This window comes from Aphis gossypii, chromosome 2 (assembly GCF_020184175.1).
Source record: "Aphis gossypii isolate Hap1 chromosome 2, ASM2018417v2, whole genome shotgun sequence".
NCBI classification, from domain to species: domain Eukaryota; kingdom Metazoa; phylum Arthropoda; class Insecta; order Hemiptera; family Aphididae; genus Aphis; species Aphis gossypii.
The window spans coordinates 50621184-50635305 of record NC_065531.1 but is presented as its reverse complement, the minus strand read 5'-3'; the positions used below and the strand labels follow the sequence as shown (position 1 = coordinate 50635305).

The 14122-nt window shown below is 29.6% G+C and overlaps 1 protein-coding gene across 1 annotated transcript in view; it reads right to left on the bottom strand.

Moving 5' to 3' along the window:
* LOC114125591 (3-phosphoinositide-dependent protein kinase 1) overlaps positions 1-11771 on the bottom strand; it is a 161825-nt gene extending 150054 nt beyond the window's left edge. The window contains exon 1 of the mRNA XM_027989311.2: positions 11420-11771. The gene's annotated coding sequence lies outside the window, so the exon portion shown is untranslated. The remainder of the gene's footprint in view (positions 1-11419) is intronic.
* Positions 11772-14122: the final 2351 nt, after the last annotated feature.

The window sequence follows — 14122 nt, the reverse complement described above, 5'->3', positions numbered from 1 at the left end:
ATTGTTGTTATTATTATTATACGACTTCGACGGCGGCGCAACGGTCTCGCGTGGTACGCGGAAAACGGAACGACGGCGGCGGCGGCGGTGGTCACAGGCAGGCGCGCAATCAATGAAGCGGCATAGTTCGTCTTCGACGTCTCGAAAAAAAAAAAAAAACCAACAACAAAAAGATAGGGTCACGGGAACTACAACTGCCGTTTCGATTTATTAATAATTTTTATCGAGAAAACGACTCTTTGTTTTCTAATTATTATTGTTTTATCGTCGCCGGGGCCGTCGATCGCGTCGCACACTCGGATCCTACGAAATCATCGCGACCCACGCGTTTTTCACGTGTCCTTTTCGGGGCGAGGGTGCGCGAGCGCTGCCGTCTTAGCGTTACGCGTAACGCCATCTGTCGGCCGAACCGGACGCGCGGGAATATTTTTGTTACCGTCTTCTCGGACGGGTCACACCCCTCCCACCGGATCAACGCACCGTCGACGTTTTGTAACCGGAAACGAGTCGGTCGATGTTGTTGTTGTTGTTGTTATTATTAATTTCTCTCTCTCCTTATATATTGTTATTGTTTATTATTATTTTTCGAAATATTCGTTTAAGCCTTATAAGGTCTCTCAATCGTTTTGACGTCCCTCGCGATCGCGTCACGGAAGAAACGCGGTCTCCTCTCTCGTCCACTGCTCATTCATCCGCCTCTGCGCGGATATAAAAAAAACAGGTACGCGGGCCATATCGTTATTACGAGAATAATAATTATATTATATATTATACGTTTATGTAATACTATTCTTCGCCGGCGATCATAATATCGGTGTCGGTTTGACCGTTCGGAGCAGCATAATATAATAATATTCAATACGGATACGGACAAGGCTGATGCCTACATGCTTCAGACCATCCGTACGCAGCGCCCATATGGTGTGATAATAATTTGTAATATTATTTACATGTGATAAAAGTCGGACGCAATCGCCTCCTCCTCCTCCTCCTCGAAACGCGCAATATTTTTAATACTCGACACGACACAATACGTTATCGCAATAATAACACGTTTATGCGGACGAGTCCTTTATGTGGACGTCGGCCGGGAACGGAATAACGACCGCCGAGGAGTAAATACTCGGAAATCAACCCTTGGAACTCGGCGGCGGAGCGTCGTAAAACACGAAGATTATCGTTTAGAAACCGAAGGATTTTTATAGGGCCATAAAACCCACTTCCCGGATATTGGCCGAGCGCTGTGTAATCGACCCTGACCACTTCTGTCTGCAGGCGCAGTGCAACGCCCTTGTTATTGTTCACCGGTTGTTGTTGGCGGTCGCCGCAGGCCGAAGACTTAGCAGCCGCCGATAATATTGTGTATAGTATAATATTATTCATTATAATATTATTATTGTGTGTTCGGTGTACACGATGTTTGTTGTTTTGCAATTAAAAACGGCTATGTGGAAAAGTAACTCGGCCAAAAACGTCCGTCGTCGGTAAATAATTTTAAACGTGTACACAGCAAGTAAGAATAATAACGTTATTATTGGTATCGAAAATTCTTTTTTATTATATAGGTGCACGTATTATACAATGAATGAAAAAAGGTCTGAGAAACTCTCTCTGTTGTGTATATAGTAGGTAGACGTCGAGCGTGTATCTCGTCACTGCAGAAATGGACCGGTAAAATTTGAATTAAACGATAAATCACAGTATGAATATACAAAAAACGATTTTGAGCGTCTGTCTATAATATATGTTTTCTGAGAATATTCTAATATTTTCGTTATGGCATTTATATTGATATTTATTAATTAATTGCCATTTTATTCTGACATGGTAGGTCAGTAATTCTAGCCAAGTCACATCATATATTTTATAATAATCGTTATATGAACTATAAATTTCAAACATATTATTATCAATAATATTATATTACTATAGCTATTATTAACTTATAAATAAATACCGACGTATCGCACATAGAACGGTATAGTATTGTGTACTTGTGGAATAAGTAACCTACAACCATAAATATAAATATTTTGAAAACAGTATTGAGTGTATTATAGTAACCTATAATAAAAATATGTAATGGCAGAAAACTTCTGTATCCTACAACTAATAAATTTTAGAATTTACTACTATTTAGTAGGTAATAATTCTAAAATAAACAATTTTTTTTATAAGAGTGAAGTTGAAATGTCGATGGAATCATGAAATAAGATATTTCAATTGAAAACTATGTTTGTATAAAATCTTGATATTATTAAAATGTTACAAGAACAATTTATGACGAATTTTGTTTTAACATTTCAAGTGTTTTGATCGGGATTAAAAATGCGTAAAAAATAAAATTCAAAAATTTCAAAGATCTTTAAATCAGCTTAAAACGAATATGATTATAAATATATTATAAATGTCATTGTGTGTATAGAAAATTATAATTTAAGTAATAGTTGAATGTTTCTAGTTTCTAAAACATGAATTTTCGAATAATTACAAAAATATTGTTAGAGGAATAATCGGTATAATAACATGTATATCTAGCATACATCCTTTTTTCATTTAATTATGAAGTTATTTAGATTCTGGCATTTTAAATTTTTATAAATATATCTACTTAAACATTATATTTTTTCATTTTTAAGATTTTTTTATATTGCTTATAGGAGTGACTCATAAAATAATGAACATTTGTTTTTAAAATAAGAATCTGATTTTTTTTATTACCAAAATTAAGTGTACTTACATTTTTTAAATGTTGATGTAGGTAAGTAATGCAAAATTTGATTTTCTAATTATTAAAATATTTATAATAAAGATTAAAGATTGAAATCTATTAAAATGGTTTCGAAAAATTATAAAATAGATATAATTATTAATTTAGTATTTATTATGTTTATATAATTTTTATAAATTATTAAAATTTATATATTTTTATAATTGATTAAATTATATATTGATAGGTTAATCCGTAGGTACCTATATAAATTTCTTAAATTTTCAAATATTTTTCAAACTCATTATCATAAATTTTGATTCTTAGTACACAGAATTAAATATCTTGGCATCGTCGAAGTTTATAGAATTTATTCAGGTAAAAACAACAATTTAAGTATAATAAGTTTAATTAAAATTATGATATTTAAACTATGATTTAAATATACATAAAATTAAAATACAATTTTTTTAATTAATTAAAAAATATTCAAACTACTATAAAAATGTTTAATTTACATTCATATGTACAAATTTTACCGTAATTTGATTCAGATTATACATAACTAAGAATATTTAATATACGTAAATGTAATTAAATTTTCATAAACTTAAAAAGATATTTTTTAATCGTTTCTCAGTTGTAAATTTGATCTTGATGAATATTGTTCTCATAGGAATAGTTGCAGAGAAACTTTCTCCCCTCTATTTTATTGACCGGATGTCTAAATAACTTGACCATACTTGGGTATCACACTTCCGGATCCCCGCAAACGGAAATTGCGCAGCGATCAAGAGATCTATAAAATAGCATGTGATAATTATCATTATTGTTACGCAAATATGGTACTCCTAAAAATAATGTATTTGTACACATTGTATACTTGTACAAAAAAATTAAAATTGCATAAAAAAAAAAGAAAAAAGAATAGGTAATAAAAAAATGCAGTCATGAATATAATAATATAATCATTTTCGAATGACCTAGTGGGCACGGTTAGAGCCCATTCATTTTATTTTCATTGAGTTCAACTATAAATTGTATTATCTAGGTGTGTGTGTTATTGCCTTTTTTATGAATGACTTGTGAGTGTGACATCAAACGTACACACATACGCACACAGGAAGTTGCATGTCACGCAGATTAGAAAACTAGACAGACGGTTTTTGCGTGGGAAGGGGAAGTAATGGTGCACACCGGAAGGAGGAATATAATGGCCAAAGAGTAGATTGATGTTAATAATTGGAATCTATGGAATCAATCTAATTCTTTTTTATATATACATATGTACGTCTAACTTATAAGTAGATAATTATATCTGTTAAATGTTTAAATAATAAGAATAAATATCAAAAATGTAATTAATATGTAGCTGTTTACTTTGTATAGGGAAATAATTATTTATACTACATACATTTGAATTTAGAGACTAACTTAAATACATGTCTATTAGAAAAAATTTAAGACATTAATAATACTGTAATTACTGTAATTTATTAATTATACAACGATTAATAAATTATACTTGAATATCTCGTATAATTTAATGATTTAAATTTTAAATATACATTGGAGATGACTAACAGTTATTTTATAGCAAGTTTTACAATATATAATAATTATAATGTACAATTTAACAGATGTCATAATGTCACACAATAGTCATAAAAATAATATTATATAGGAATTAAAATATTTCAAAACTAAGAGTATTAACAAATATGTTTTTCATCTTCCTAAACAGAAATTTTTAGTATATAGATTGTTATGGGCCATATTCTTGGAACTACTTTTATTACATTTTTAATGGAAATTTCAGTTTTACGTTCAATCGTCAGAGTTAATGGTGTTTATTAAACTTTTAAACATAAAAAACCGGTAAGAAAACGAGAACATTATTAGTAATACGTCACAAGTGGTTCAAACTTCAAGTGGGAAATTAATTATGCAAATTATAGCTTATTTTAATATATATATATATAAATAGATCTAGGTACACAATGATAATAATACATTAAAATAACTACTATATACATAAACATTTAAATTATAGTTTATCATTTGTCAATTATAACATTTAATTTAAATACATTAAATCCATTCATCATTTATTTGAAAATTAAACAAATTTATAAAGAATGAATGAATCAGACAGAATAAAGCCGAAAATAACAATAAACCATTACCAAATTGTATAATGTAAATAATTGTTTCAAATTAAATGGTCTTTAATATATAATATTATTGAACGGTTTAATTTTTAATTTTTTGTTCGAAAGAAATATGTATAAAATACAATATTTTAAAAATAAAAATATAATCCTTCATTTTCGAATATTTTTTTAAACAATTATTAGATTACCTACTTATACTTGTATTACATTAAAATGTTACTTAAAATGTTTAAAACTTTAAAAATGTGATCAACCATTAGGTTAGGTTATTTATTTTCAATTATCATATTATACTTATGTATTAATTTATAACATGTATATATATATATGCATTATGCAATATACAAAGTGATTCTTATACATACATTTTTAATTTTATATTTTAAACAATATTTTTTTGTATATACACACGATGCGTAGTCAATTAAATTCTATGATTTTCCAAGGGAACCGCCTGTGATAGAATATTGGATCTATAATTTGTACCTAATTTAGAAAGATTAAAGCGTCCAGTTTTTTTTTCCAAAAATTGAGAAAAACAGGAATTTTACGCAAAATTAAAATCGACTTACGTTGATACTAATAATAACATTAATTATTTTAATAGAAATATTAATATATTATGATTCATGAAGCATAATATTATGAAATTTACTCGTGATATAGGTCTCCGCTTAGAATCGTTTCTCCTATACAATTTGTCTTATCATTGAATTAAAATTTAATATAGCCATTATGCCATTACTGCGGTGACCTACTCGACACTTAGTATATTTACAGCATTACGGTATACCTCCTTGCTTACCTTTTTATATATCTATTGAAATTCTTAAAAAAAAAAACATTGTGCTTTATAATATTAAATTAAAAGTGTGTGCTGTAATTTAAAACAGTAAAAAGCTTAATCAATAAGTTGATAAAAAAAATATTTTTTTTCCAAAAATATTGTTACATAAATTTATCTTAAAATTATGTAAGAAAAGACATTTCCGAAAAAAAAATAAATACTTTTCGATAAAATTAATGTTGCCTTAAAAAAAACACCTTGTAATATTACATTGATCATTTTAACTGTGTAAGAGTTGCATAATGGATAAAACGTATCTAATTGTTTAAGCAACACTTTTTAGCATATAATTTTTGTCAATTATAAATGTAAATAATTACGTATTCATTATTTCTAGTTATTACGTATTACACTTAATTTAATTGACTAATAATAAATTAGTACTAAATATACAATAAATAATGTTATCACTATAGGCAGGTAATCTTAATAAAATAATATACAATTACTTCTACCAAAAATCAGTAAAATGTTAAGTATTATATTACGTAATATCCAAATTAAAATATTTACTCTATACTAGTAATATGATCAAAAATAATTTGTATCAATAGCCATAATTTATAAGAAATATAATTTATCAATTTCAATTATAATACAAAAACATAAAAATGATACAATATAATATGATTATACAAAGGTAAGTCATTTATTTCTAAATTAAATACTACTAAATAATAATTACATTTTAATATGATTGAAGAGGGCTTCTTATGAATTGCCTATTCATAATGTCTATTCGATTTATTTATTATTTAGATAGGCAGAATTATAAAAAATATTTTAATAATATTTAATAATTGAATTAATATTTTAACATTAAAATATATTTATGCGTTAAAATAAAACTTTTTTATACTCCTTATATTTCAATTTTTTTATGAATTCAGACCCTATCTGAAATATCCTTTTATGTAACTATAAGTACATTAGTACAATGTACTTATTACATTACTTAGTACATTACAAGGTTAGGTTACATTACAACCTTTAGAAAATTTGTACAATATATAATTCTAAAAAGAGTTATAGTTTAGAATGTTTTAAGATAATAATGGTATTTAAATATAACAACATATGCACGATAATACTGTAATACGCAATAATATAATAATTATTGTACATTACGATTTAGAGACGAGTTTTGAAATGCATCCTGAATAAGGTAAATAGGAGCACGCAACCGGATGCACCGGATCTAGCTGAATGTTTAAACTTTAAATTGCCTTGACAAAAGAGATAAATAGATACAAATTGTGTGAGTAAAATTTTAACTGTTGTGGCATGTATTAAAATTAAAGGCTGATCACAGAGGACTGCGATGATGTATATTTAAGGGGTAACAAGTAACAGAAAAATTATCACAGTTTTATAAATATTATAAATTATTATAACAGCTATAATTTAGGAAAATTGATGTAAAAAAAACATTGTTAAGCTTCAAAAATATAACAGAAGTACAAAGCTAGCTATACTGAATAGTATATAATATAAATATAGTAAGTATAGATCAGTATATGAATAACCTATTATAGCATCATTAACTACAATTAATCTTAAAGCGTAAAATTACAAATTTTAAATTTCATCAATTGAAATTAATTTAAACAAATACACATTTACAAACATAAAATTATGCTTTTTACACGATAACACGTTGTTATCAATTTATCACTAATTGACAGTTTAGTTACCTTCCGTGATATAAACAATTTTTATTTTATTTTTGGATATTTCTTTTGAACAAATGAATTAAAAATTATTAATTTTGAGAAGAGAGATGGGCTCCTAAATTCAATGAGCCTCATCACCATGCCACCACAATGCCCCTTAAAGTGGGCATAATTATAGAGATGATAAACTAGTTAAGTATACTTAAGTAGTATAATCTAATTCCGACGACCGACAGACGACAGTTATAAGTATATTATTATGTTTTAAATACATTCTTTCGACTAACAATATTGCGTCATGCTACTTCACACCTAGTATTTATTACTCTAGCTGCCTATGATTATAATTTTATAACATAGTGACTACTTCGAGATTATCCTAAATCTTATGCATATGTTCGATTTTTACACCAATTCAACATCGTGTACCCAGCACAATAATCAATAATTATAACACAAAATAAAAAAGAACAGATTGAACACGCCGACAGTGAATGCAATTTCAAGTTTTTCGTGTAAAAGTTGTTTGCATAAAAAATTAAGCACCTGGCGATGGCGTTAAGCCAAAACTCTAACAACCATCAATATTATTGTGCTCAAAAATACCTACAATGCATACACTACAATACAATATATACAATACATTCGCATACTGAATTTACTATTGGGGAATTCCTAATTAATATAATATAATATAGGTATTCAATATGCATAAGCAATAAGCATAATACTATAATATATTAATATGTTGTTAACTAAAGAATATATTATTATTAAAATGTACTTTGTTCGATAAAATTACCCGGATAAAAACTAAAAATTTATTTTTATTGCTTTTTTAAACTATGAAATAAAATGACTTGTTTACTTTTGAAATAATCAGGTATCGCTTTAAAAATATATTACAAAATGATAATTATTATAATAATGTATTATTAATAAAATTATTCTATTATTATGATCCAATAGTATAACTATTGCTTAAGGTACAGTTTAAACGAAGAATGGTCTAACAAATTTTGATTGGTAGGTAGAAATTCTATAAAAAGCGTATCAAAATATTGAAATAATTTTGAATTTATTCGAATGAAGTACCAATATACGATAGATGTAAATAAAATAATATACTAGAATCTAAAACCTAGTGTAACCTAACATGTGTTAATAATAACATGGTGAATTGGGGACATAATGTCAGGAACGTTGTATGGGTCAGTATATGGTCATATTATACTTATCCTGGATTCTAAATCGTATACATTATACATTATATTATTATATAATATTTTAGTTAAGCGTTGAATATAAAATTATATGACACTGATAAGATGACTGAATATCTATTACTCGTATATTCAACATATTAATATTATTAGGTATTATTAATAAGAATTTAAGAGAACAGAAAATAAAGATCTTATATTGATCGTCTGCTGTCTGATGACCTTATTTTGATTTAATGATATCAGCATATATTCTCATTTCGAATAGGACATCGAATAGATATAGTAACTATTAGTTATATTAAGCAATAGATCATATAAAAGTTTAATAATGCATTTTTGCTAATATTTTTTAAATTTATTATCTTAAACAATAATTGTTCATACAATCATACCTATTAATAAATGATAATATTAAAATGTGTACATTATTTTCCCTCAATTTTAATAAATGTAAAGCTATAATTAGAAATTTAGAAATTTAATATATTTAAAAAATATATTCTTAGTTACAGAAAACAAAGTATGTTTATAAGTATTATTTATACAGTTATAATATATAAGCTTTAAGGTGTTTTGTTAATTACGTAGTATTATTGTCAACATTTCATATTACCTTGTTTCAGAAATTTTGTTAAAATTGTTTTTTTTTTTTTTAGTTAACAAACAAATTATTATTGCAAATAGATAAACAAAAGACTCATTCAAGCATGTTCCATACACCGAATATTTAAACCAAAAATCAACGTAGTCAATGGTTGTAATTACCTATGTATATGAAATGTACCATATTCATAAAATTTAATGAGATTACAAAAATGAATGATAATAGTTTTTAACTACAACAATTAAACACCGTTGATTTGGCCAACAGGAACTGTGAAGTGCATAAATTATAAAAATAGTAAAAAACTACTCATAAAAAATGTTCCAACTCTTTAAAACATAATTATATGCATAAAATGACAAACGTTTTGAAAAAAACTTAAAATAACAAATTTGCAATTGCTCTCAAAGTTTACCGCATAACATCAGATATAATAATTTTAAGTAGATTTATGTTTCCATCACAATTTAAAAACATATAATTAATTTCTAGAGGGTTTTTTTTTCTTAAGATTGGGTTATTTTTTCACGTTAACATTTAAATTGAAATTCAAATTAATACATCCATTACAGTGACCTACTTTATGGCGAGGTACACATTTAACATACTATACATAATAAAGCTAGTTTCTATGGTTTTTGTCTCTGATTCGTAAAATCGATTAACTAAAATATCTCTGCTTTGGATTATTTTATGTACCTACCTACTTATTTTAACGTAATTAATTCAGGGTTCGATGAGAAGATTTGAAATTTCGTAAATTAATGTAAATAATGTTTGTGTGAAATAGAAATTTAGGTAATTTATGTATCTATACGACATTCAGTTTTTTACACTGTTCCGTATTCAACAAATACGACATCTTTAACGGATTATTAAAAAAAATCGTAGTCGTGTGACTACTGAGACAGAGGCGGTAGCATGGGCGCCCATAAAAAACATTTTAGGGGGGGTCAAAATAAAAAAATTCTCAAATGTAAGGTAATAAAGATAATAATAATATTATGGTAATATTTATTGAGCTACAAGTTTTAAATATTTTTTGTCCAGGGGGGGGGGGCAAGTGCCCCATCTTGCCCCTCCCAATGGACGCACATGGGCGACAGCTAATGAGAGCGCTTTTACTATAGAATTAAAGAAAAGGGTTGGCCCGGAAAACCGCAGGGGTAACGACGGTGGTGTAAAGTGGACTTTCCTTTCGAATGTATCAAGTCGGGGGGAACAACTGTTTTTCGTACAGACCTTTTACCCCTGCCGTACACATAATATTATGGTCGGGGGCTCGGTGACTCGGACATTTAATAAGTAAATTAATAAGCGCTGTATGGGTTTATCATACGAGCATTTAAGTAGACCACTTATATCACTTATATGATTAATATTTTACGTAATCGACAAAGAGAAAGAAGTAGATAATATAAAATGATTAAATGTTGACCTCGCCTGTCGTTTATCACCCCTTAATACCACGGTACGGTACCCTAACGTATAATTCTCGTTCTTCGTAATCAACGACCCCCACATGTCCGACTCGGATTTGGACACTTACGCCCCTACGAAGTAGTATAGTATTTATCGTAAAACGAATTGACCGTTGACGACCAATTCCCAATATTGAATATATATATATAAATACATATTATACATAATATATCATCGGTTTATCACGTTGACCTTACAGATTGTCCGCTCAAGAATACGACTAATCATCGAAAATAATCAATACACACTAAATAGCGTAACCAACGAACGGTACGTTTCGGGGCCGGGAACTAAATTCCTACGTAATTTTGACGAGTGGTGACGACAATAGCTGACAACCTTATTATCTATATACGTATACAGTCGGTGTGTACGTCTGCGAATAATGCGCCGAGATGGCGCAATAAACCATGCAGTCGTGACGTCATCGATTGCTTGACACGTTATCGGACACGTCCGGGTACGGTTAACGGGGCCAAGGTCGCGGAGAGGGTGACGACGATGACCAGGGGGAGAGGGGAGATCTCGGAGGCGAATGAGGGGAGGGGTTATTTGGCGGAGCTGAGACGAAACGAACACAATACCTACGCACCGTCTCTCTGATAATAACGTTAATAACGATGATGAGACTGCCTACGACAACACGCTAAGTCTTAAACGCGTTTTGTCCGACGCACATTATTTTTTTTTTTTTTGTACTTACACTTCAGTTCAATGATGGCGACCGATCGAGTCTTCGGCGTGGTGTTTGCGGAATGCGACGACGAACAGGAGACGATGCTGATGGACACGGGGGCGGCGGTGCGGGCGGCAGCGGCGTAGTTCGCCGGTCATTGTGCGGTCGCCCGGATATTACGGGCCGAAATCCAGTGCCGGCGAAACGGTCCAACCACCGAGATCGCGGTGCGGCGCGGTCGCGAAATTAAATAAAAATGCAAAAAATAAAAAATCGAAATAAATTTAATATTGTAGTTAATATCGAAATGCGCAAAAACGCCGGTACTTTTTCCCCGCTCTGATGTCGTGGTCACGTCCGCAATTTATTATTATCGTTCGGTATTGCACGCAGTCGTGTGTAGCTGAACGCGAAGGACTTTCGGCGAGAGAATTCCGTTATCAATCGTACAATCATATGGACGAACGGATTAACACGGGCACATGAACCTGCTGCTGCTGCTGCTGTTACGACGATCCGTGATAACAAAAAATCGTTCTCGAGCCCGAAGCTCACGTGCACAATGAAATATCGCAGCTACGCCAAGACGAACATATGGCTGGACCTCGTTTTTCGTGCACCGGCAGATCGCGCCGTGTCACAGAAACGGCAGAAATCTTACTCTGCACTTCGGTTAAACCAATGAGCGTCCATTCCGAAATCACGTATTAAGGAATGTTAGACCCCAGAAACCGTTTCACCGACCGTGTTCCCCTCTGGACGACGCCACATAAAATCGCTGAACGTTTATCGATTTTCCGTCAAAATTCTAGTACGAAATGTGCAAGTTTCCTAATATTCCAATTAGTAACTACCTCGTTCAAATACGGTAAAATTACGTCCACGCGAAAATAAACCGATTGATAATATCGGAATTCCGTGAAATGTTTTTGACCAAATTGGGACCTGATTTATCGTGTCGACGATTTGGCGGTGAAAAACCTGTGCAATAAATATTTGTGTGACGGTGCACACCCACCACCAGAGTTGAGAGTAGTTGAGTGCGTTTGTGCACCGGGCCCAATGCAAGGTGTACAACTATAGTGGCAGCAATGCGACGGTGCAACACATTTTTATGTTTACAAATATTTTTTATTTGGGCGCTGTGGAGTAGCCAACGCACGTTTACCACTTGATAACCATTTCTCCGAATCGGTGCCTTAAAATTATTGTCATCGACCTACGTTTAGGCCCTCCTTGACTATAATAATATTATGTACATTATGCGACGCGTAATAATACATGGTTGAACATTTTGTCAACCAATCAGTTGCAATTTGTAATGCGTGTTTAGTAGGTTTATAGATATCATTTAATACATTGATTTTTAATTTATTATATAGGTAACAGAGTAAGGTGTGAAACTTTTGGTCGGTTGAAAAATAATCTTACATATTATTAACAACATTAATCGAGTTTAAACCACGTTAAACAAAACATTTAATTTGTTACAATGATTACTAAGTGCCTTTTTCAAAATATTTTTTTGTAAAAACTTAAATCGTCAATTAAAAATAATTGTACAAAAAAAAGTGGGGAAATTAAATAGGTAACCCCATAGTTTGATTATTATTATGGCTATAATGAGTTGGTATGGAAATATTCATCAAAACAACTTTAATCTAAATAGTAAATATAGCTAAAGAGATAAAGTACCACGAATTACGATTAAAATATAATATTATGTATAAATATAAAAATATCTATATATTATATACAGTATACACATATAGCCCGTTCACTAAGAGAATACGACCGTTTCGCACTTACAACTATAGTTTGCAGGCCGTTTTCTTTTACAGTAATTTTCTTTAATATCTTTGGACTTTTAAAAGATAGAAAATGTCTTTATCACCATTTGCTCGACAAGAAAAAATACTCTCGCATTGAAATGGATATGGACATTTTACAATATGTTTGTAAATAAATTTAATTAATTAATATTTATATTTTCATATAAACATGTTCTTTTAGTTTTAACTCTAGCCAATAAAGAGAATTGGAAAACTATTCTCAAACGGTTGTTTTTTTCCCCATGATAACATCTTAAAGTTGGTAACCTAATTTATTTCTTAAGAAGGGGTTTAACCCTACACAATATTGGAAAAGTAGAACATTTTAAGTATAGCTTTAATTTGGAAATTTAAGTTCGACCGTCAAATTTTTACTTCATCAAAATATTTTTCGTAAAAAAAATCAACATGCCCCCATCCCGTAAAATGATCAAATAAAAAAATGTATAAAAAATCCTTGATATAAACATATGATATCACGAAAAAATACTTAGTAAATTAAATTAAAATATACTTATTTTGTTTCAATAATTTATTTATTTAGTGAGGAAAAAATATTAAAATGGACATTTATGCTTACCAGAACATATTTTTTCCAAGTAAAGGTAATAATTATTGAAATAAATTGTTGTCTCCGTCTTACAAACGCATAATATAACAGATTGTACGTACTGCGTTCTAAAAAATCCATTTAACTCTGTTATGCTTATTGCTTAATAGTTAATACTATAGTAAATTGATTTATTATAAAAATAAATAACTCGCTTTTAAATTATAATTATAAGAAAAACTTACGAGGTTCACTAAATAATAATCTTACATTTAAATTTGATAATCAATAAATTAATTATAATATTAAACATAAGTAAATTAAATGTGTTCTTCAGAACGCACAATT